The 26566-nt window shown below is 35.6% G+C and overlaps 1 protein-coding gene across 1 annotated transcript in view; it reads right to left on the bottom strand.

Moving 5' to 3' along the window:
* Window positions 1-26566, bottom strand: part of TENM4 (teneurin transmembrane protein 4) — a 2614134-nt gene that overhangs the window by 2248705 nt on the left and 338863 nt on the right. The window contains exon 3 of the mRNA XM_032488752.1: window positions 25315-25358. The gene's annotated coding sequence lies outside the window, so the exon portion shown is untranslated. The remainder of the gene's footprint in view (window positions 1-25314; window positions 25359-26566) is intronic.

A 26566-nucleotide genomic window follows, 5' to 3' on the forward strand; every position in this document is an offset into this window, starting at 1 on the left:
TCTTAACAGTATCTTTTGAAGACACTGAAGCTTTCAATTTTGGTGAAGTACAATTTATCAATTTATTATTTTATGGATCATATTTTTGTTTCTGTGTCTAAGAAAAATCTTCCTAACGTAAGGCCATAAAGGACTTCTGCTATTTTTTATTATAACCATGTATTAATTTTATGTTTCACAGTTAAGTCTATAATTCTAACAATGTAAGTAACTGATTTATGTGATAATGAGGAATGGATTAGAAATTATTTTGTTTTGGTTTTGTTCTTTTTTTTTTTTTGCAAATGAATATCCAATGATTCAAAAAAATCAGCTACACTTATATTTCTGGGCTTTCTATTTTGTTGTATTGGTCTGTTTATCTGCCTCAATGCCAATACAAACTCTTAATTACTTTACTGTCTATTATGTCTTGAAATCTGATAGTATTAGTCCTCCAACTTTGCTCTTTTTCCAAATTCTTTATATTTCCATATTACCATGAGAGTAAGTTTTTCAAATTGAACCAAAAAATCTGACCAAGATCTTGGTCAGAATTGCATTAAACTTATAAAGCCATCAGTGGAGAACTGACACCAGAAAAATACTGAGTTTTCCAACCAATGTATACTCTATCCTTTCAAATATATAATCAGCTTTAATTTCTCTTAGCGATATATTGTAGTTTTGAGTGCACAGGTCTTTCACATTTTTTTTCTCTAGGTTTTTCTTATATTTGATGCTACTGTATGGAGTTCCATTTAAAATTTTTAAGTTTTCATTGCTAGTATATAGAAATGCAATTGATAGTTTTGAATGTGGGTCACGTATTCCGTAACTTTCTAAATTCACTTACTCTAGAAGGTTTATTGTTGTTGTTGGTGATTTCCTTGGATTTTACACAATTGTATCGTCTAAAAACAAAAACAATTTTACCTCTTTCTCTTCCAATTATGTGCCTTTTATTTCTTCTTCTTATCTTACTGCATTAAATAAAACCTTCAGTACATCATTAAATGAAAGGGTTGAGAACATTAATTTCTTGCTCATTATTTCAGGCAGAAGACATTAAATCTTTTCCATTAATATGAAGCTAGTCAGAGATTTTCTACATATCATCTATCAGGTTGAGGATATTCTCATCTATCCATAGTTAGGTAGGTGTGAGATTTATTAAGAATTTGTGTTTGTTTTTGTCAAATGCTGCATTTCTTTATGTCTCATACAAGTTTTCATTTTACTTTTTCTTTAGAAAGATTATTTTACTAGGTATAAATTCTAGACTAACAGCTTGTTATCTTTCAGTAATTATTAGCTGGTGCCCCAGTGTTTTCTCGATTGCATGTTTTACAAGGAGAAATCTGAGAGCAGTATTTTATTTGATGCTCTGTACCTATTGTGCCTATTTTTTTTTCTGAATGTTTTATTTTATTTTTTTTATCATTGCTTTTACAAATTTTACAGTGATGTGCATTGGCTGAGTTTTCTTCATGTTCTGTGCACTTGAGTGTTTGCTGAGCATCTCATGTACGTCATTTTATAATTTCTCTCAAATTTGAAATTTTTCAACCATCAGTTTTTCAGAATTTTTTTGCTACCCTCTATTTTTGAGACTCCGGTTACACATGTATTAGACCAAGGCTGAAAATGTCCCAAAGCTCACTGGAACCTTTTTTCTACCTTCTCCTCCTCCATCCTTTTATACTTGGATAGTTTTTATTGCTATATTTTCTAATTTTCTCCTCTTTTTTTCCTGAAAGACTAATTTGTTGGGAATTCTATCTAATGCAGTTTTTATCTAAAACATTCTAGCTTTGATCTCTAGAAACTCAATGTGATCATTTTCTTACCTCTTCCATATCTTCTAAAGTTTTAAACATGTTCACGTCTGTAAATTGTTACATCTGTGTCAGTTCTGACTTGGTTTCAACTGACTGATTTTTCTCTTCATTATGGGTTGTATGTTCCTGATTTTTTTCATGCTTGGTATTTTTTGACTGATTGAAATAATATGATTTTTACCTTGTCTGGTGGTGGATATATTTATATGATAATAAGTATTCTTGAGCTTCATTCTAGAATTCATTGAAATTACTTAGTTTGGTCTTTCAGGTCTAGATTTTAATACGCATTATTCACAATTAGGGTAGTGATCAGTCTAGGGTTATTTATCCCCCACTAATGAGGTAAAACCCTTAAATATATTCTACCCAATGAACCGTCAGTTATGAGTTTTTCCCATCTGGCAGATGGAAACAGACATTATTCCTCGCCCTGTAGGAGTGCTGGGCCCTGATTCTTCCTGTGTTTTTGTTTTTGTTTTGTTTTGTTTGTTGCGGGGAGGTGGAGAATAGTTCTTTCTCTAGCCTCAGACAGTTGTCTCATATGTATGCACTGATCAGTACTCAGTTAAGTACTCAAAGTGGATCCTTTGCTAATCACTGAATTTCTCTCTGTGTGAGGCATTCTCCTCCATGGTGTCTGTTCTGTGAACTCTAGTCATTTTGCTCTTCCCAGACTGTCAGCTGCATCTTTTTAGCTCTAAGATTCTGCCAGGGAATGGTAATCAATTGTCTTTTGGGGGGGCTATTTATTTATTTTTATTAAAGTATAGTTGATTTATAATGTGTTAGTTTCTGGTGTACAGCAAAGTGATTCAGTTTTACATATATACACACACACACATTTTTTTCATATTCTCTTCCATTATAGTTTATTACAAGATATTGAATATAGTTCCCTGTAGTATATAGTAGGATCTTGTTCTTTATCTATTTTATATATAGTAGTTTGTGTGTGTTAATCCCAAACTCCTAACTTATCCCTACCCACTGCCTTTCCCCTTTGGTAACCATAAGTTTGTTTTCTATGTCTATGCCTCTGACTCTGTTTCTGTTTCATAAATAAGTTCATTTGTGTCATATTTTTAGATTCTACATGTAAGTGATATCATACAGTATTTTTCTATATATCCAATCATCTTACTTTGCCTAGAAGTGATGGAGAGTCCAGGGCAAATCAGACCATATTTGTCACCCTATCACCAGGCTCTGCCTGAGTTCCCCCTCCCTGTACCACAGCCAGAAGCTCTTTCAAGGGAATAAGTTAGGGTGATAAAAGTCTCCCTAGGAGATAAATCTGGTGCCTGACATTCTATCTTAGCCAGAAGCCAAAGACTAGGTAGCCTTCTGTATACACAGATGTTTCTTCACTCTTCATAGCACCCAACTCTTAACAAGGATTTTTATGTTTCATGCCTTTAAGATTAATCAATAAAAATCACTTCATGAGTTGTAAATGGATGGATATGAGATGTTAACAATAGGTTGGGTATTTTAGTAAAATCATGGGGTCTCAAATAAATAAGATTTACTCTAAAGGAGTAACATTGAAAAAGGAGGAAATGAGGGAAACAAACCTACTGCATTAAAAAAAAAAGTCCATATAAGTATCTCCTGTCTGGACTTTCTAAAGAGAATCAGAGGGAAACCACTGGGCTAGGTTTTATACCATGTCCTACAAGAAGAGTTACAAGTCAGATTCTGCTGAAAAAAAAAAAAAGAAAAAAACTAAGAAAAAGAAAAAAAAACATATTAAACATCCAGGGAGATACAGAAAATTTGGTGTCTCAAGAATTGCAAGTTCTATAAGTCTGCTACAAAGGTAGGAGAGTAGATGCAGGGAATAGGGAGAATGGACTAGAAAGATACATTGACCAAGACTATGAAGATCATGGCTTGCAATGCAATACTATTAAAGTTTATCCTGTAGGTCAGTAGTTCTCAACTCTATCTGTATATCAGACTCAACCATGAAGATATTGAAAAATGTACATACCTAAATAGAACTTTTAAGGTTATTTATGTAGTGGTTCTGAGGTACAGTCCAAGTCTCTAATGCTTTAAAATCTCAACAGACAGACCTAATGCACAGACTTTTATGTCAAAGCAGCCACTGTAGGTCAAAGTTGCTACAAAAATAATAACAATGATAAATATGTTCTTCAACATTTGTATTCTGTGTCTTTCTTAGCTCTTCATAGAGTCAGGGAGTTGAGTAAAAAATGTAGAGCTTATCTAGTACACAAATGGTCTCTAAAATATTCCCAATAGCTAGTTATCCAAGAATTGTATTGAGTACTATATGTTCTGGGGACAGAACTGCCCCTTTGTCTCATAATTATATGATATTAGGCATAATTATAATTTTACTGTGGCAGACACAACACACGGACTCTGACAGATGAAAGGTAGAACTGTTTGTTACTAACATCTCCAAACAAGAGGAGACTACCAGGCAGGACCACCTGGCGACAGGGGATCAGCAATCTGTAATTGTAGGAGGTAGTTTATGTATACAGGTGTTGGGGGGTTAGCTAGGTTTCATAGGCTCATGGGGATTGAGTATTTTGAAGAATTTTTCCCCTTAACAAAGAAGGGGCCTTCTCTGGGCATTACATATCTATGGGCCTCTGGCATGGGCCCTAGATAAACCAGAGGGTTAGAGCCTGATAAGCAAACCAGTCGAGGTCAGGGCATAGTGAACTGCCAGTGGAAGGAAACTCACAGTGAGATAGCACTTATGAAATATATTACACCATTCAAAACACATATCTAGTAATTCTGACATTAAGCCAAGAATGCTGAATTGTTGTGTCTTGCATCTGACTCTTGGATGTCCAGTACTTAGATATTTCCATATTGTGGATTTCCCCACTGTTCACATCTTGGTGAGAGGCAAACCCGATACTCACTTTTCTCCACCCTCTGGCAGTATAGACATGGCATGTAGCTGAGTCTCAAGCAACCAGAAGTTCTGACCTAGAACTTTGAATCTGGCCAGAATGGCACAAAGAACAGAAAGACACAAAGAAGTTGAAAATAATTCATTTCGGTTGCTATTACTAATCAGTTTCCAGCATAGGAGATTAACAGTGGTGGCCGTATGGGCTATGGCCATGAGTGCCCAGTCGCATCAGCACCAGACAGTTTCGTGGGCATGATTCTGGCTATGGTTCTAGACTTATTCAACACTGGCTTTGCCTTTCTCTTAGTGTGGTTCTGCTAAGTTTCTGTTAATTCTGTGAATTATTCAATATCCTCCATAAATTCCTACTCTACTTGAATCAACCAGAGTTGATTTCTATTGCTTATAAGGAATAAATCTGACAGATAAAACGCCATTAATTATATAACAAATAGGACGCTCTATGAGCTTAATTAACATGCAAAAGCCATACTGTCAGTAGCTGGTTATTAGTAGCTGATGGAACTGGAACTTAATCCCAGAAGATTCTAACTCCAAAGATTATTTCTTTCGACTTTATCTTGCTTTTAGGCACTAGTAAAATATATCTAGGTACTGAGAAGTCACTATGACCAAATTAACCTATCTTCCTGGGAGGGCTTTTTGTAGATTGAGGTGATATCTAACTTTCTCCAATATCTATTCATAGCACATAGATTTGCCATCTGATGTCACAAAGAATAACTCATTTCCTCTGGGTGGTAGTCCATCAAATATCTAAAGTCATGTCTTATGTAAAACTCCTTATGCAAGTCACATGTTTTCAGAAAAAGACAGTTAGATACTATGTTTGGAGATATGTCATCATGGATGAATAAGAAAAGCTCCTTAATTGTGTATATTAAATAAATATTTATTTCACCATACAAAAAGCATTGTGGTCAACTATACCTCAATAAAAAACAAATACATAAAAGTAAACTTATAGAAATGTAAACTATATAGAATCAGTCAGAAAAAAAAAAAGTTTCATGCTATTCTTAGTAGAGAGAACCAAATTCTAAGTTCAATCAGCTGGTTGGAAAAAGAGTTCCAGGACAGTTTATGATTCCCTGCACACCATGGCAATTAAGTTGAATGTTCACTGTATCATTTCTTCTTCAAAGCTAAACAGAAAGACTACATTTCTCAGCTTCTTTTGGAGTTATTTTGATAGACACAAGACTGAGTTGGCCAATACAACATGGGCAGAAGGGTTTTAATTCAATTTCACACTTGTTTCTTTAAAAATATCTTCTTCCTCCATCACCTACAACAGCTACAAATGATAGTATTATGAGATTCAAGGAGCTAAAAATGCTGAGTCACTGTTTGGGGGAAAGCCTCAACTGAGGGACATGCAACCTGCACTAAATTTTGCATGAGCAAGAAATAAATCTTTATATATTTAAGCCATTGAGACTTAAGAGTTTGTTACTGCAGCAGAACCTATCTATTCTAAGGAAAAGGAGTTGAAACATTTCTCATCGTTAGCATCTATTACATTTTCAGCATTCTGTGGAGATTAAAGAAACCAAAATGAGTAAGATAAACTTCCTAGACTCAAGTGGTTCAAAGAGACTAAATGATATTGCCACAATAGTAAAGGCGCTAGAGTCTAGATTGGATCTATCAAAATTCCAAAAGGATGACATTTGAACTTTGTTTTAATTTTAGTGTTTCAGAAAAGAAACTGAAACTGGTACAGAAATCCAACGAGTCACTCAATACACGTACTACCAAGTAGTATTTAAATTTTATAGATGAGTGTCCTGAGGTTCAGAGATATTAAAAAAACATGCCCAGGGTTTCAGAGCTCATAAACAGAATATACTAAATTTGAACTCATGTTTGCCTGACTATAAAGAATGCTTTAAGTTACTGTAGTCTAGTGAGCATAATTATCTTGCAGTTACAAAATAGTTCAAAAATCTACTTTTTTATACAAATGTTTGCTAAACTACTTAGTTTTCCTCATTTCCTTAATTCATACCTTTAGGTCTAAAAAACCAATGTGTTCTTCAGCACTGAGTTGTTGACACAAGAGAAATTCCTGGGTATAAAATAACTTTCTACCAAGTTATAGCAACTCTATTTTCTTAATTAAAATAATCACAACCTTAAAATATGCCATTCATTTTAGTATGAAAGCTTTATTCCATGTACTTATCTTCTTCAGTACATACATTTAATAGCAGAAGAATGACACTATTGTTTTAATTGAATTTAATTTTTAAATCTACATTTACAGAAAAAATCCATTTAACAAGTGTTAGTGTTATATTCAATATCTATTTATGTACCTATCCTTGACCTCTCTGTCAGTCTTCTATGTTGAAATGTTTGGTGTTTCCAAATTACTTTAAAAGATGAGGAGAGACATAATGTGTTATGGTTCTTACTTTTTTAGTTATAACTTTCTCAACAAGATAACTCAGCTGTTTTCAGTCCTGACGGTTTTTTGTTGTTGTTGTTGTTGTTGTTGTTGTTGTTGTTGAAGACATCAGCATTTATTCTATTTTATTTCAATTTGAAATTGTGATAAGGCTGAAACAACTGTTATCTGTTACTGTGGTAAATCTCAAGCCTCTCAGGAAAAGTGATAACTCATGGACAACCAAGAAAAATGCCTTAAAGCACAGCCCTATTCATGTTTCAAGTGTGGTTTTTTTGTTTGTTTTTCTTGGATTCTTTCTTTCTAACCAAGGGCATTTGCATAAAACACATGTCTTGTTGAGAATACAGCCTATCCTTCATGAGAAGTCAAATAGTGATATCTATGGAATTCAAAATACTTCTTTTAGAAGATGAAAAAAAATGCAGGTAGAAATACGAGAATAAAAATATAGAAAGTTAGAGATGGATAAACTTATCCTGGCTGCATCTTAATTTTAATTACTTTTAAATATAGAACTAAGTTATATAGATCTAGACTCTTGTTCTGAAACTTGAAGTATTTGGAATTCCAGATATGTCTTTAAACACAGTCTACATTCTTAAAAATATAATATATATAATTTTTTTCTATATAATATATATATAATTGAATATTTTTCTATGTGCACATGTATGTGTGTATATACATGTGTATATATATGTGTGTGTGTATATATATATATGTACAGGTATATGTATTGTGTACACACACACAAAACTCTTGGTTGAGTGCTACAGCATGGATAAATTGGTGCTAAAATTTGATACTACATAAAAAGCCCCCTCAGAAAATTATCCAATTTAGAAATATAAAAACTCATAGGAAAGCATTTAAAATCTTAGAAATGAAAGAATATTTTATCAAAATAGCTTAATGAAATTTTAAACAAAGGGTCTATTTTCACACCATCTTTGATGATAGAGAACTAATAAGAGCAGGGAAACCGCCTACAATAACGAGAAGCAGCAACATTGACAAGCAAATCTATTCAGCCTAGAGGCAGGATTGAACAGAGAGAAATACTGCACTGTGAGATACAAGGGAACTGATCTGAAATTGCTCTAATGTTAATTTGTATGATTCTGTCAACAGCAGTAAGGATATTTTTTGCTTAAAGTGTAATGGATGTTCTTCCATTTTGATATCTGTCTCCAACTTTTGCAATTGGACAGCTAGATGAAGGAACAAATAAACTCCCTTTACAAATGTGAAGATACTTTGGTTTTTCACCACTGAGATATCAAGTTCAACCTCCTTACTATGGCCTACAGAGAGTCCACATTTTACCCTTGACCTCAATCAAGCTTCTTGATCTCATGCCCTGCCTCTTTCCTCATATGGTTCCAGTCTCTAGCCACTCTACATGTGTAATCCACAAGTCACATGGTGCTACTTCAGGCCTCAGTGCCTTTGCACATGCAGTTTCCAAAACTTGGAATAATGACCTAACAGGCTGTCACTCTGCATTTAATTTTTTTTCTTTTTTTTTTTTTACTCTGCATTTAAGACCCACTGCAAAAGCCACTTCCTCTGTGAATCTTTTGCTAGAAAATACTGCTCCTTTCCCTAATTTTTCTTTCCCTATTTTGACTCAATATTTCCAAGCAGGAAATCTAAAACCAAATGTTTAAATATGAATTTACTACTTATTGAAACAATGACTATACTCAAACTATTTAGAATTTCAGTGTTTCTGTAAATAAATCAGGCATGATAAAATCAAAATTATAGATTTTTCCATGAATACTTAAGGAAAAACATGAGTTAAATCCCTAGAAAAGGCCCTAACATCCAATAGATGCTGAAGAAACACTTTCTTCCTTCACTCCCCACAGCCCTGTGAGCTTTTCACAAACCAAAATAACTCATCCTGTTTACCATATACATATGTACTGGCCTTCTTGCCATCAGTAGCTTGATGGAATAGCTATGACTTACCTCTGTACTCTCAAACCTCGCAAAATAGGTCTTCAAGAATGCTAATTAAATATATCAAATAAACTAGCCTCTTTTTACTATGTTTTTTTCCCATATGAATATATATTCATTTAATATAAAATAATAAAACCACAGATATCTCCAAACCATGCTTTCATTTTATCTTAATATGGTATTGTCCTTTCTGTTTCATAATCCTAATTATTGCTTGTGATGAACGAGTACTTATTATTTTACCATGAATTCATAGCCTCTCAAATGTTGTTAAATACCCAAGCTGCTTCTTATTTTTCACTATTAAAATGACACTTTAATAGGCATCTTTAAGGACACATGTTTCTTCTTCAAAATATAATTCATAGTGTGCAGGACCAGAACACACTGATAGGTCAAAAAACAGGCATGGCTCTTGAAATGGTTTGCCAAATTACTTTCAAAAAGATTTGTGCCGGTTCACTCTATTGCCAGTCAGGCATGTGCATGTCAACTGTACCAAAATCTAGTGAAACCTACATTTAATCTTTCAGCAAACACCCACTATTTCATTTGCTCTTTACTTCCCCCTTCCTATGGGAACTCCTACCATACTCCAATGATGTTACTCTAATTGAAAGTTATTTGCTTACTTTAACCCTGTCTTATTAGGCAGAATTAATTGCTCTAATCATGAGCAACTGGGCCAGTATCTCTCACCGAGAATTCTCAAGTTGGTAATGAAACAGGGAGTCAATCTCTTTCTCAGGCTAGAAAGAAAGGTTGTAAAGTTGAAGCCCTTGCCATTTCTCCCTCCGATGCTGGTACTTGATATGGTTGCTTCCTTCCCACTGTTCTCCATCACTTTCTAGCTATGTTCTATAGTACTACCTATATTTTTATAGAACATGTATAAAATTACTTACAGCTCAATTGTTTATTTTCTCTCTCCACACCTCCATATCCCCCCGTCCCTCTGTAGTAGAAGGTAATCTTCATAAGGGCTGGTTGTTTCGGTCTTAGTCACTAATGCATCCCTAATTTCTGAAAATGTATCTTGTGTAGAGTAGGCTCTCAAGAAGTATGTGTTGAATAAATATGAATTAATATGTGAGTTATCCAGTAATTTATCAACAAGTTGGAATTGAAGTTGATTCATAAAAAAATTCTGGTTGACACAGATCTATGTTTTGAGTGTTGTACAAAAACAGTACCTGCTTCAGTTTCCTTAGTTGTTCAGAGCTTAAAAAGTAAAATTTCAGGGCACGCAAGAGTATAACTTCTTCCAATGAGAAATTTGTGGGGACTCCTACAGAAATAATAGACTCTCTTGTAATCAAGGCTTCTCATCAGGTCCCACCAGCCATTTGTCATGCCATTAATTCCCTGCCCAATTTCTTATGGAGGAAAGGAGTTTTACAACAAGAGCTCATTGCAGAAATTAAAGCCCAAACTGGCTGTGCCCTGTTCATTTGCCACACAACATAGGTTTTGGGTGACATTCAGCTAATGAATTTTCTTCATGATTAACTACCCGTTATAGGTGGCCATTATAATGGAAACATATTCAGCCTGCACTACAGCCCTTACAAGCATGGTAGTTGTGTAAAGGGTCATTAATATAAGTGAGCTGGGACAGTCTACTTTTATGAAGTCAGAGAAGAATGGAGCTTGAAAAATATTGCTCACAATCAAACAAATTGCTGAAACAAAAAAATATGCTCTGCTGGACTGTAACATCTTTTCGTTTTTTATTAGGATAGAAGGCAAAAGTTATGCAAAATTAGATGGCATATGCAGTGGAGGTATTTTTTCTTTATTTAACTCTTCAAGATACATTGGACTAAAGGCAGAAAGAAAGAAAAATAGTCAAAGCAACCACCCAATTATTTTCTTTTAAAAATTAACATCCTTTTCTATTTGTTTAACTTGTCAGAAGCCTCTGTAGAATTTACACTGTGGGAAGCCTTTCACCATTGCTTAATCTGTAGTGACATCTGGTGGCCCAAATTACTGAAATAGTTGGAGAAAACTCTTACATCTTCATTATACATTTTTAAAGACTCCTTAGTGGATACATGTCTTTATGTGGTCACCCCTAAGAATGAGTTAACCCTTCTTTAGATTCTGAAGCCAAGTGTGCATGTGTGATGTGGGAAAGAATAGAGGGATAGCAAAACTCAATTTATAAAGACTATAATGATGCCTTATCCTGGGATGAAAGTGAAATCTCACTTTATGATTCTTTCTCATTTTCAAAATTATTTGCTTTTGTACATTATTTTGAACTAAATTATTAAATAAATCAAATAAATCAAATATTTACTGAACTTTAATTAATCATCAAACCCAATGGACACTTTGTTTCTTTGAACGATCATTGATTTACTCAACAAATATTGAGCATCCACTATGGACTGCACTATTATTAAAAATGTACTTATAAATAGATTTAATCATCCTGGTTTTATCAGCGGGAAAAATCAACATGTGATTTTTTTAACATATGACCAACATATGATTTTTTTCAGCATGATTTGTACATTTTTGCAACCCTCAGCATATTAAGTGTATTCTGTGGCACTTAGTAATTATCCAAGATATTCTTGACAACTGAATGCCTTTGATTATTCACATACTGTAAATTTCTCATAAATTAGTTGGTCATTTATAGAATAATGAAGCAGCACATTCTTCTATTGCTCCTCTTCTCAATAAATCAATATCCTTTTCATCCAGTTACATAAATCAAGAACCTAGGAGGTATCCTTGATTCCTCTTTTTCCGACATGCTTAAACCCAATCTATCACCAATGCCCTGAACAGATTTTATACCTGTTGAAATCTCTCCATTCCTCATAACCTTAATGCAAGTTCCCACGATCTCCCAACAGGACTACAAACAGGACTAACTAATCTCCCCATATTTACTTTTATCCTCCCCTCCAATCTCCTCCACACTGCAGCCAGAGGGATCTTTTCTAAACAAAATCTTTTTGGTCATCTCTACGCTTAAAATCCTCCACTCATTTCCCATTGCTCTGATGAAATGAAACAAATCTTTAACCACATATAGTCTTACTGAGACTTGTACCTTCAGCCTCAACTCACAAAGGGGACTTCTTTGAACATCTTAAACAACTCATCCCCTTTCAAGTCACGCAGTCTTTACAAATGCTGTTCCCTCTTCTTAAAATACTTTTCTTATTTGTCTAAACCTAAGAAACTCCTATTCATTTTTCGTATGTAAGTTTGCAAGTCACTTCTTCATACAAACCTAAGCTGAACTTCCTGTCCATAGCACCACCTCTCCACATACACAATATATGAGCATTTACCTTTCTTTTCACACTTACCACAATGGTAATTTCACATTTCTTTAATAATTGAATTAATATTTGCCCCTACTCCTCAACTGTGAGCTCCATAAGAAAAGGAAACATGTTTGCGTTTGCTAAGCCTTATATCCTTAGTACTGAGATCAAGATCTGGCATATTCATTGCAATTGCTCATTAAATATCAGCTAAAAGGATCTCTTTCTCCATATATATATATACACACATGCGCGCACACATATATATAATATACATATGTATAATTAATAATTAATAGAATGGGTATTGGACCCCAAAACATGTTGGTTCAAATCATGGTGCTATTATTTTCTAGTTCTATACATTGATATATTACTTCTATTTTGTAGAAAACTGTGTAAGCAGGGCACTAGCTGAGCTTCTCTGGAAAATTCTACATTGCACAGCAGTTTTATCTTAGGAGATGAGAAGGATGGAAGAAAGTTGGTGGAGAAACCAAGGGGTGACAAGCAATTCTACTTGAGGAGTAAGAGTAGGAAGAGGAGGTACAAGAAGCAGGTGGATGATGACTTTATACATATACAGGCACACAGACACGCATGCACGTGTGTGTGCGTGCACGCATTTACTTTTAATAACCATGAAGGCTTTAAGAGATGTCAACTATGGAAAGAGGACTTGCTAAGGAAAAGCAGATGGTGCCCTTGGAAGACTGGAGGGTTTACTAAGAAGTACACTCTGGAGAGGCACACTAAGAAAGAGGTAGAGAGGCTCCCAAGACCAAGGCAGGGGATAAAGAGAAAGCTACACTCTTAGGTTTGAAGCACAAGATTAGAGACCTGGGTCGGGGAAATTCCTACCTGTTTTCTAATGATTCCTTATTTGTGCAGAGACACATTTAGACAAAAGTACCACATTATGCATGGTTTATATTTCTAGTTTTCCTTTGAGATTTTCTCTTTTCCTTGCCTTCTGCATTGTGTGGTAAAGAACACAGCTTAAAGAAACACATAATTGGGTATTTAGAAATACACAACAAATACATGAAAGCATAAGACTTAGGGTATATATTTTAAAAGTGCTAAGTAGAAGAGTCACATTTACTTGTGATAAACATCTTTATGCCTACATGCTTCTTTTCACCCTTCATTTCTGAGGAATTATTTCTGGTATGTCTCAAAAGTGTATCATGAACGTAGAAATGGAGAGAAATCTGAGAAGCCCCCAAAGATACACCAGAGGTGAGAGGAGGCATACCGCACTAATTTGACAATTAACTAGTAGCTGTGTTTTTTAATTAAGTGGGCACATTGAAAGTACATGTGCGAACTCTAACTTTTACTGCTTAAAATACACTCTCTAGGGTGTGGAGCTAGGATGTGTCTGCTTTGAAGAAGTTCCCCAGTGATTTTAATGAGCATCGCTGTTTAAGAACTCAGAAGTGCAGACTGGAAGCAGGCAGTCTAGGGGGAATTATTCCCCTACTCGTGTATTCAGTGCATTCCAAACACATTATGGATTTTCATTTCTCCATATTTTCTCCTTGATGTTCTCTCAGTCTCTGTAGCCATTCTGTCTTCCTCTTACCGGGGCTTTAAAGCATCCTTCCATGGAAAATTGTCCTCTGTTTTTCAATGAGAATAAACCTTCCTTCAGATTCCCATGGCTCTTCCAATTTGAATACAATGGTCATTTTGCTTGGCCTCACAATACTTAAGCCTGTGAGCTTTCTTTAGGTAAGAAGTCGATTTAGGTTTGTAGCCCAGAGCTTTGGGCACACAAAGTGTTACTTGAAAGAAATAATTGATTAATTAATTAATTAGTGATTTTTTTTTCAATTTCAAATTTATATTCAAGAAAGTATATCAAAGTTGTCTGGATGTTAGACTCTGGAGTCCAAATGCCTGGGGGCTTAGGCTAGTTTGGCCATTTATTTAACCTCAGTACTTCAGCTTTTGTATCTAGAAAATCAGTATTATAATAATACCTACTTAAAGGACTGTTAGAAATAGTCAATGTTAGCATATGTAAAATGCCTCGATGGGCATTTGGCATGTAGAAAGTGTTCAGAAAATGTTGGCTACATTGATGGGTCCACCTATGTATAGAGACATTGTTCTGTCATAATCAAAACAGTTGGACAGTGATTACTGTGTCTTTTTTTCTCAGTCTAAATTACATATTAAAATAAAGTAAAATTTCATATTGAATTGATACAGTCACTCCTCAAGGAGTCCAACCACTTGCTAGAGAGACATTCACCTTAATAAATTCTGTGAGGCATTATCATAATTAATATTTATCAAGCACCCAGTGTGGAATATACAGCATACAAAAGACAGAGAACTTGAATTTGTAAGAGACAAGTTTAGTATTTTCCTACATCTCCATGGGCATTTTAGTCAAGCATTTCAATAGACAGCCCAGCAAATGATTTTCTAAATCCATACAGCTTCTGTGATGGACAGAAGTCCCTCACATGCCAGATCTAGAGTAATCTGACAGGAGGCTACATGTACTAGAAGTCTGAGTTGCATGAAGATGATTCTGGGTTTGAGACCAAGAACTAAAACTGGCTTTATGGCTTTGAGAAGCTATTTCACCACTCCAGGCTCCAGCGATTTTACCTTTAAAACGAGAATTATAATATTTACATGGCAGAGTTGGTGCATGGCAGGTATTAAATGTCATGGATATTATATTTTCAGCCAGTTAAAAATGATTTTGAAATGTCATTCTGTTTCTAAGATCCAATGTTCTGGGAACTCATCCTAGGGTTACCAGACTTACTTAAATATTTGCAGGGAGAATTTCAGTTGCTCAGAGTCACACAATTTCATATGGGTCATAAGAATTGTCAGCAGCCACACAAAAACCAACTTCAAAGCCCTTTGCATTAATAGCACAGAGTCTGGTTATGGGGTGAGGCTGATGTAACTCTCATCCATAATAAATGACCTGCAGGGCCAAGAAGAATAATTGTCTTGCAGTCACTGGCTTTGTAAGGTGACTCACCTTTCTGCTTGAGAGATTTCTTTACCAATGCGTATTTAGAGGGATGAGCAGTGTAAAGAAGATGAAAGCACATCAAACATTTATCTCACGAGTTTCATTTTCTAAGGGATAGCAGGTGTGTCATACCATTTCTCAGAGGGGCAAACACTCCTAAGGCTCTCTTGGTACTCATGGAGATGGATGGCATGAAGTATGGAGCGTGGGATAGAAAGCCATAGATACATTTTCCATTTAGAGACACTGGGTCCAAGCGGTACATTTCTCACAAGACTAAAAGTCTCAGAAACAATCCAACTGTTATGAACAAAACAAAATGGAAAACTCCAATGGGAGACAGGATTAAAAATGGACATAAACTCAATCGAGAATACCTTTAAATCATACTGTTGAAAACCCACTGATGATGGCCTCTCTCTGCCTCATGCTTCTCTATCTGTCCTCCATGCCTCCATCCCACCACTGGTATGTGCACTTGCACACTCGGAAGACCCAGAGGCAAGATTTAGCACACTGCTGCTGCTACGGGTTATGCACTTTTGCTATTAAACCAGCCTAGTACCCAAATATCTAAAAAGGATAGTTAGTGTATATAAAAGTGTCTCAAGTGCAAAGTGCTTTATAATTATAATTTAACAAAGAAAACATCCTTTCACATAGATAATGTTTTTCAAACATATGTTACCTGGAGATTTTCCTCAAATAATAATTTTAACAGGTAACACTCCCTAAATGCTTAACCACTTACCAGACACTATTCTAATTGCTTTCTATTTACTAATTTATGTAACCATCAGAATGCTATAAGGTTGGACTATTATTAGTCTACTATTATTATTAATGATGAAGAAACTGAGGCCAAGAGAGAAGTAACCCAGAGTTAAGTAGCTAGTGAGTACTGAAAAACTAAGTTCTGAGCCCAGTCTGTTTCTAGAAACCTCACTCCAAACATTAACCAACATATAATAAAAGATTAAACAGAGAGCCTCTGGTGAATTTATTTATTCATCAAACAGTTACATAGTACCTACTGTGAGCCATGCTATATGTTAATCCTTAGAAGTAGAGCAATGAATAAATATGTACTTGTTTATATGAAGCTTGTCTGATAGTGGGAAATATATATGACAAAACTAACCATACACATAGAGAAAGCAAGTATACAATAATTGTGATAATCAGCTCTGGATTCTTGTTCTACACACCAGTGATCTCTAACAGGACACAGGGCCCCACTACTCACCAAGTTGTTCATTTCTCAAATTTATGACTCAAATCCAACCAGCTCTACCTTCAAAATATATTTCCAATCTGACCCTTTCATCGGTGCGTCTCTAATACCATCCTAAGCCAGGCCACACCACCTCTTACCTAGGCCACTGCCCTAACCACTCACTGCTCTACCTGCTCCTCCGTTCACCTCTTCACTCCAACATGTCTCTCTCTATCTAATGAGACACTCAGTTCTGCTAACTCTGCCTTTGGAACCATCCTCAATCTGCATCTTCATCATTATTGCCCTAATTCAGTTTCACATCGATCAGACTCTGCCAGTGCTAAGTCATGAACCATGGATCACTGAGGAGCCCCAACATTGTTATAAAAGGTCTCTGGAGACATATGCACACATAAAACTGCCTATAGTTTCCATAAGGACAGGTACAACTATCACCAAGTGGGAATAAGGAAAAATATACATTTAAAAGTAAACTCCCACCTTGAAAAGCTAGGAACCACTGATTTAGGTCTCTTGACCAATGGCTTTTGGATCTTGTTTTGGCTACTCTTTTATACATTATTCAATTTCTTCACTCCCACTACTTTTCCTCTCAAGTATACAGACCTGATCATGTCACTATAATGCTAAGACATTGATGTCTTCTTATTGTTTAAGAGAAAAGACCACAACTCCTCGGTCTGTGGTTTGGGATCTCTTCTGCACCACTCTCTCATCTTTGTACCTATGCACCTTCATCACTGTGCCTGATTATTTGCTGTTCATTAGATAGAAAAAAAAATCTTCATCACTTCATGTTATATTTCATGTTGTATCCATGTTTTGGCACTAATATTTTTTATTCTTTATTTTCTAGACAAAATATTTCAGGACCAAGCTCAGCTGACATTTCTGTGAAGCTTTTCCCATATTTGTGATGCAGAATAAGTTAATCATTCCACTGGATATGCTTCTGTGGTACTTATGAATGAGTAATAAAGCTAGACATAAGTTTTGTTTTCCCCTTGATAGGATGACCTAAGAGCAAGAATTTTAAAAATCTAAAGCATCACAAGACCCTCACATGTATTTTGGTGCACAATTCACACATCTATATTTGGTATATAAGCAATATCTATACCCAAATTATTTAAATTCAAACTGATAAATTATGTCAACTGTGTGCTTTCAAGTATGATCCTATTTTCAATTCTTTCTTACACATTTTGAGAGCAAATATATCAGTATTTATTCATATTAATACCTTAACAAGTCTTGATTCACAACCATACTGAATTAGGATGAAGAGCCTACGATTTGATCTCCCTCTCTTAGGCTCATCCTTCTCCAAATTCAGTGTCTACTTTATGCTCAGAAAGCTACTTCCAAAATCAGAAGTTAGACTGCATTCCTCCCTTGTGTTACAAACCTTTGCACATCCCAGATAAAGTCCAAACTCCTTTCCATGGCTTGCCAGATCCTTCCTTCCCAGCCCCTACTTAATCTCTTCAGTCTTGTCTCTCCACTCTCCACCCGATCTACCCTGAAACCCTCAAGACCACCATTCTATGTGTCAGGCATGTCAAAAGAGTTATAATTTCTTTTTTTTTTTTTTAACCACATACCTTTGTGAACACTCCTGTTCTAGGTCTCTGTTTATGCATCCTTCCCCACATTGTCTCCCCTCTGATTCCTTGGTGTGCTTTAGGCCTAAAGCACTTGACTTAAAAATCGGCTATCCCATCACCTTTCCTGACCGACTCCATTCCTTCCCCTCCAGAAACACCCAGTAGCTGTCCTTCTTTTGTCTCCCACTAGTGGTTTATACATTCTAAGCACTCCTTGATGCTCCAGTTGGAACATGGACCATGTCCAAATCAATCAAATAATTCACCTCCTCCCCATCAGATATGTCCATGACCCCTTAGCTTAAAACTCTGGCCAGACCATTAAAAAAAGAGATGCTTTCTTGCCACGGGTATTGCAAGGTTGATAGAATATTAGCCTGAAAGTGTAGCTGTACACACGTGGTTAGAGCCAATCTATAAAGGAAGATGGTACAATGGAGAACAAGGCAGAGGTGGGATGCGGGTAAGACCTGTTCTTGATGCCGCTATTTGAATCCTTGGGTCCAGTCAAGTGCTAGTGCTACCTTGTGGTTTTCAATTACTGTGAGTTGATTCAGTATCATTTCAATAGTCACATTAAATTTATGTTTTCAGGTGAATCTTAACATCTGTGTTTAACAATGGGAAAAATGTCACCTCTTTTAAGGTTTTAAAATAATACATGAGCAATTTAATAGCATCATATGCTAACTTGCGAGAACACAAAATAAAACTGAATTGGAAGGTGGAAAATGTTGGAAGATGAGCTTGAAGAGGTAGGCTGGACTTTGACATTGAATGCCCTTAGAAACCAAGTTAAAGACTGAGGCATATAGACAAGTAAACAGGAAGTAAAATTAGGCCCTGGTAAATGCTATAATGGGGCAGGAGTAGGGTCTGATGAGAGGCAGATAAAGGCTACCTTCTTTCCTTTCTATTCTACCCTTTTTTAAACCTTCTCCTCCTCCTTCCTTCCTTCCTCCCTCCCTCCCTTTCTCTCTTCCTTTCTCTCCCTCTCTCTCTCTCTCCTTCATTCCTGGTTCTTCTACTATCCTTCCCTTGCACAAATTACTATTTACATTGTGAAATAAGTAAGTTCAATTCACAAGGCACAAATACATCAAAGTGCAGACATAATAGCTTATTTATGTGAACAAGGAAAAGTTTCAAGCACTGGGGGCTGGCTTGGGCTCCAGAGTCTTTGACTCCCAACAGTGTATAGTGCTGAACGCTCCTAACATTTAATATTACAGGTGAACCTCAAAATAACCCTATTGGGGAGATCTTCACTATGTCTATTTCTAAATGACTAAACTATATTAGTTCCCTTGCCTTTTCTATCCTCTAAAGGCTGCCTGCATCCCTTGGGCTCCCAGTCCTGCGTCCCTCTTACCTCTGCTTCTGTAATTTCACTCAATCTCTGACTGACCTCTTATAAGGACTCTTGTGATTACATTGGACCCAACCAGATAATACAGAACACCCTCCCCATCTCAAGACCCTTAACTTAGTCACATCTGCAAAGTCCCTTTTAGTATGTCGGGCAACATATTTACAGATTCCAGGGATTAGGGTACAGACATCTCATCCGGGAGAGTTGACATTATCTAACCTACTATACAAACCACTTCTTATATGGAAACAAAAGACATGTTGAAAGCTAGAGATAGTTACTACGAAGATGAATTTCAACTCCAGCCAGAGCTTTCTAATTCCAAAGTGTATGTTCTTACCTATTATGTCTATGATATATAGACACTGTTCCGTGGCACACTCTATGATGCTATAAAAATGTAGAAAACAGTGCGGATTTACTCTGTTGTCAGTCTCAAGAATAGTTTGCTTGGTCCTGCCTGAAGCCTTTTTCTCAGCCATAAGCTGCAGAAAAGTGAATCTGCTGCTTGGAAAAGTACATCTGTGTGCTTCTTTTAGGCTGTTGCAGGATATTCATGTCCTTATGATTTACACTGTATACAAATCTTGGCACCCAGTTAGTTTCCTGTTGGCAAAATGGCTTCACTATATACATCACTCTTATCTTCAGTGTTTGTGAAAGTCAGTCAGTCAACGTTTATCGAGTGCCAAAAGAAGCATTTCACATAAATCACTGTGCTATAAGTCAATGAGATAATCTCTCAAACATCACTAATAAAAGTGGCATTCCTCACATGAAAGTTTTCAGAAACATGTGCAGATTGAAAACACACACACACACACACACACACACACACAAATGTGACCACATGGCCAAATTATGCTTAATGATCTTAAGCCTTAGAAGATGCCAAAATGGCTGTCTCTTTATCTGTCTACTACCTATACCTCTAACACACACACACACACACTCAGAGCACATATGTGTCCAAGTAACATATTTTAAGTAGATCAATACATTCATTTCTTAGATGTAACATCCAGCACAGTGATATGACCACGATAAGTGATTCATCAAAAAACACTGGCTGAACCAGGAAGTACTATGAGTTGGACCCTAAAGCACAAAACTACACTCTGACGTTGAAGTCCTCTTAGACAGAGATCAGAGTGCGGAACCATATGCAGCTCCCTAAATCTTCATATTTATACTTAAGGACTCTTTGCCACAGCATTCTATCTGATCAGAATGTTCTTCCCAACCTCTTTACCTAGTTAACTCATACCAACTCAATTGCTGCCTCTTTGGTGACAAAGATTATCATTCAAATTAGCTGGTTATTGATCTGCGTTGTCTACTGTACCAGGACTCCATGAAGACAAGACTGTACCTCATCTACTGGTCTACAGTCCTCAGCCTGGAGCTTGGCTCATAGTAGAAAGAAAATGCTATGCAAACTGAAAGATGAAAGTCTAACTCTGTGTTGCATAGAGGTGTTTTAAAAGCGAGTTTTCTGCATTGCTGGAACCCTCAAGGCAAATACAAAATCAGAACCATATTCCTGCCTTCCCTAGTTGATGAAACCCCTTCACTGTCACTGAGATTAGTTCAAAATGAAGGAATCAATGCTTCCCTTAAATGGAAGCAAATAGGTTGTATGAAAAAATTCTTCACAGAGAGTAATGAAAACACCAGTTATATAAGGATCATGGCCCAGTAAGGAATCAAGCCTCTCAAATCAGCAAGACTCCATGTGGACAGTGCCACTGACAGATGCGTGCCAGCCCTCACCTCTTAGGCATTTGGGATCCAAGGGAATACTGCCAATGTAGGCTCCATCTATTCCAGTTCTGGCTGGCCAGACTCACTTCTAATAACATTCTCTATCCTTGATTAGCTAAATTGAGAATTTGATCTACCACTCTGTGTTGTGGGGTGTCTGCAGATCGTGTGTGTTTGGTCTCTATCTGCTAAGCTTGAAATTACACAGAAAGTTAGGGAAAGTTTTATAAAGAAAACAACATTTGAACAAAGAACTTTACAGAAGGCTAGAATTTTGTCCTGTGCAGGAGTAGGTATAAGAACCTTAGAGGCAGAGGGAAAATGTACAAAACTACAGTGAGGTTCAGGGAAAAAGAAAAAAAGGCTGGAACATAAAATAAAATTGGATTGGTAGGTGGAGAATGTTGGAAGGTAAAATTGGATCGATCGATTGGTCCTTGATATTGAATCCACTGACTCCTCGAAAGTCAAGTTAAAGAGTAAATGATAGCAAGAAATGGCATTAAGTGATTTTTTAAAATGGCATTTACTATTTAAATGTCATTTCAGGCTAAAGCTGTATGTTGATTTTTTGAGCCTATTTAGTTTAACTACTCTACACTGTTCATCTTCCCCATAACACTAGCCACGCTATTTTCTTTTCTTTTCTTTTTCTTCTTTTTTTTAATGGAGTTACTGGGGATGAACCCAGGACTTCATGCATACTAGGCATGTGCTCTGCCCCTGAGCTCTTCCCACCTCCCCTACCCACCCCCAAGTCCTTGCTCTTTTCTGATGCTGATATGTACATGACAAATTTCCCAGTAATGTGAAATTATTCAGGGCCAAGCTAAAGAGCTACCTCATTCATGAAACAACTTCAAATTCTCACTCATTAAGTGTCCCTAGTATTCTTCCCATTTCAAGTTCCTGAAATGTACCATACTTCACAGTATTAGAGTTGGTTTTGTTAATATCTATTTCTCCTACTAAAATACAAAACCCTTAAGCCTGGAAGACATGCCTGATTTCTAACAACAGCAACATAAAAAAATAATAATAGCCACTAACAACTACACTGTGCTTACTGAGTGACAGGAACATCTCTAGACACAGTTCAAGGATTCATTCATTTGGCACTTGGAGATGATGAAAATGTAACACAGAGAGGCACAGGTCATATGCTTTGTATGAGCCAAAATTTTCAACCAGAAATTCTATATCCAGAGTCCTTGCTCTTAATCATATGCAATACTGCTTCTTTACCAAAACCAAGGATGTTATTTTGTATATGCTACAATTAAACAACAATGATAATAATAACACTATTTACCCAGAGTCTTATCCTCATAAATATAACTGATTAGTTTATTAAATCAACAAATATTTATTAAGATACATTATATTCCAAACACTTCCTATTCAAGATTCAGTAGTAAACCAGGGTGTCTATCCTCATAGACCTTACAGCCATGGGAGAATATACAGCGACAACACATCACTTCTGCTTATTTACAGTAGGCATCAACATCCACATTATGTCTTCAGTCATTATTTTTAATGACAAATGCTAACCTGAAACTATTGATTACTTTCAGTGAATTTATATATCCTTTTGGACTTTTTATTGGTATGTGGCATTATCAAGAAAACAAATTTTAGTAAGAATTGTGTGGCTGGGAAATGTTAACAAATTAATTTAGACAAATGATTTCTTGTTCATCAGGGTTTATACATCAGAAAGAATAAAGAAGCCAGTTAGAAATTCTTACATTGTGAGAGGGAATAATTTTAGACCCGAGAGTAAGCCTTTGATACAACAGTTCTTGACATTTGAATTCATCATGTTATTACTAATTGGGAAATTGCTGCTTACCTATAAAAGTTAAACGTACTCCTCCATCCATATGAAGTGTCTGAGTCATATAAGTCAGTTCCTCATGTTTCCAGGTCAGCACCACAAATAAGTCATTATTTTTCTCCAGATTTAACATTCTGATTTATATATTCCTTATGAATTCATTATTATGGAGTTAAATAAAATACAGAAATGCCAGCACTAAAAATGGCTCTCCTTTTGAGAGATGAAGGAACCAAAACCCAAGTCTGCTTCTTTGGGCTCATTAAATGGTTGTTCAGTTTCACCACCATGGCTCATTAATGACTAGTTCTTCCCAGACTAAATTTCAAGAGGCCTCTATAGCATTATTCTGCAGTCCACTGTATCAGGGCTCTCTCTAATATGACTGCTATTCAGATAGTATCTACTTAAGGTAAAAAACACATGTGTCACACAGTTTCAAGAAAGATGTCTCAACACGTCTCATAATTTAAAAAACAGTAATATAAATATGCTGAACAACCAAACATATCATCAGATCCTCTAAACTTTTACTTTATAGATAACATTTTCACATCAAAATACTCCAGTTTGTACACAATGATGTGGCCTTTCCCTTTGCAACTCCTATATTTTATATGCACTGATTTTATTTCTGTTTCCCTTTTATTCATTCTAATTTTTCTTGGTTTTCACCAGACATCTTTTAAAATTCATAACCCTTTTATTTCAGCATGTCCTCAACTGATACTTAGAATGTAGGTTATAATTCCTCAATATTATCATATTTGCCTGTGGTCATATCAGATAGCATTGCGTCACTTGCAAAATATGTATTTAAAAGAGAAATGCTATGGGAACAAGCCAACTTTATTATAAAATTATAACAAGGTTAGGTGCTATAGAATAAGTAGTATTCTATTTCGACTCATAATATTTCCTCTTGCTTTCTCAAAGGAGATGATTAAAAATGTATTGCTAAAATGTCTTTCTAAAAGAAAAATATCATACATAGATACCATATAAATTCCAATTTCTAAATCACCATTAAAACTTACATGTAATTGTATTTCCAGTGACTCTCCTAAGGTATCTTTCATTATTCAATGAAGTAACAGAAAGAGGCAAACACCAATTCCTTTGAATAACCCATTTGACTTATCATGCACTTAAGCCAAGAATAAATTCTTCCTGTTGTATTATTTCTCAGCTAAGCTGCACAGGTCCACAAGAAGCACAGACCCACAGAACATCTTAATCATTTATTAAGAAAGAAACTGGATTTCCCCTGGTTTATTACAAAACCAGTGACTTCACAATTACGGTTATTTCAACTTGAATGCTACATGAAAAACAACAGAAAATACCATCTGCCACTGAAATTATTAAATCATCTCGCAAAAAAATACCTAGTTTGAAACTGAACTCCAGATAAAATCAACAAGTTCTAGTAAACTTGAGTATTAAATGTGCATACTACAATACCGGAAAACCTAACATTTTCTGACAAAAGTTTATTACTTTAACACATAAAAGAAACTAAATGCTTCATCCCATTCAAATTCTAGAACAAGAATGAATCACTCATTTCCATATTTCTAAGCCATATATGCGAAGAAAGAATTGCAGAGACATTCCATATTTTTCATGGAGTGCTAAGAAATTTTAAAAATATAGAATCCATGCAAATTATGTTGTTCACAGAAATTAAAAATTCATAGTTTCTCTCAAGTTAGTTTCTCTACTTTTCCTCCTTTCCTTTATTTATATAGATCCTTGTTTTCTTTTAAAATGTAATTCATGATGATACAAACATCAAATGTTCTCCAAATCATGTAATTCAATTATCTTTAGCCACTTTCAAGATTGAACTGTTTCACCTTTCGTCTTAGTCAGTAAGGGATAAAAAAACAAACAAAAAGTATTTCTCTAGAAACTTCATCTGCACATGTGTAGGAAGGGGATAGTAATCCCCATTAATCAGCTCTTAGTTCATAGCTTTGAGGACCAGGGTGACGAAATAGCTCTACTTTTTAAAAAAAAATGCATCATATTAAGAAATGTGATGTCACTTACCAGTCAGTTGACAGCTCAGCACCCAACTCCAAACAATACTGACACTGAAAGGATAAAAAAATAATAAAAGTAAACATATAGAGATGGTCATGTTTATTGTAATTTTTTTATAACATAGGTATTGACAAAAGTCTGCAAAGAGACAGTAAACATTTTAGGATTTATAAGCATTCAGTTTCTTCTTCAACTACTTAATTATCTGTAAGTAAACAAATTGGTATGGCTGCATTCCAAATAAACTTTATTGACAAAATTAGCCATTTGACAATGATTTGGTCCCAGGACACAGTTTGCTAACTCCTGGTAAAACACCTTGAGAGTTCCTACTCAGAAATATCAAATCTCACACATGTCAGTGAAATACAGAGAATCACAGGGACTGAATAATTAGAGCCCTTAACTTCAGAATAAGTTAGGTGATTTAAAGTCACCCCCCAAAAGCCTGTGGACTTCTCAGCCCCAGAATGATGACAGATGAGACTCAGAGTAATTATTTTTAATTGTACAGTAAATCTAAAACATATTGTACATATAAGATCGATACCTAAAAATGTGATAATAAATGTAAAATGTTATAATTTTAAAAGAAGCAAGACAAGTATTTGTTGATTTTTATTGATGCTTTACATATATGTTAAGTGATAGCAAGATTTCTGGAACCTAACTTTTGCTTATAGATCAGAAGGTTGAAATGCTAAATGAGAAAGAATAATAGCTTGGAATTAGCCAGAGAGACGCATCAGGCCAGGTTTACAATCCTTGGGAAATGAGTTCAAACGATGAGTCTGGAAAGTGTTGTAGAGAAAGGTCTGATGTCAGTGTAGATCGCTGAAGTAAGGATCCATGCAGCGGTTTCATTATTTGACTCTTAGTTATCCAATGTGTGATATCATTAGAAACAAGAGGACAGACTGACTTCCTACACACTCAGCTATTTAGAGAAATATTCATTTTACTCTTTTTGGCAAGACAGGATACACTCAAAACTGGGAAACAATTCTATCTGTGACAGAAAGGGGTTACTAATAAGAAATTTTACTATTATTTCACAGTCATCTATTCCTTGTTCATTTTTGAATCTTTGACAGTGGCTCTGTGTACCTCACAGTACACTTCAATATTTAATGAACACCTATCCCCCATCCATACATTTATACACGCCCGTATATTCCAAATGAGTATTTTCCATTTTGAATGGCTGGCTGGTCCTAGTAAATTTACACTCAAAGGATGGCTCTACTCATGACAGCAA

Source organism: Camelus ferus, chromosome 10, assembly GCF_009834535.1.
Source record: "Camelus ferus isolate YT-003-E chromosome 10, BCGSAC_Cfer_1.0, whole genome shotgun sequence".
NCBI lineage: Eukaryota > Metazoa > Chordata > Mammalia > Artiodactyla > Camelidae > Camelus > Camelus ferus.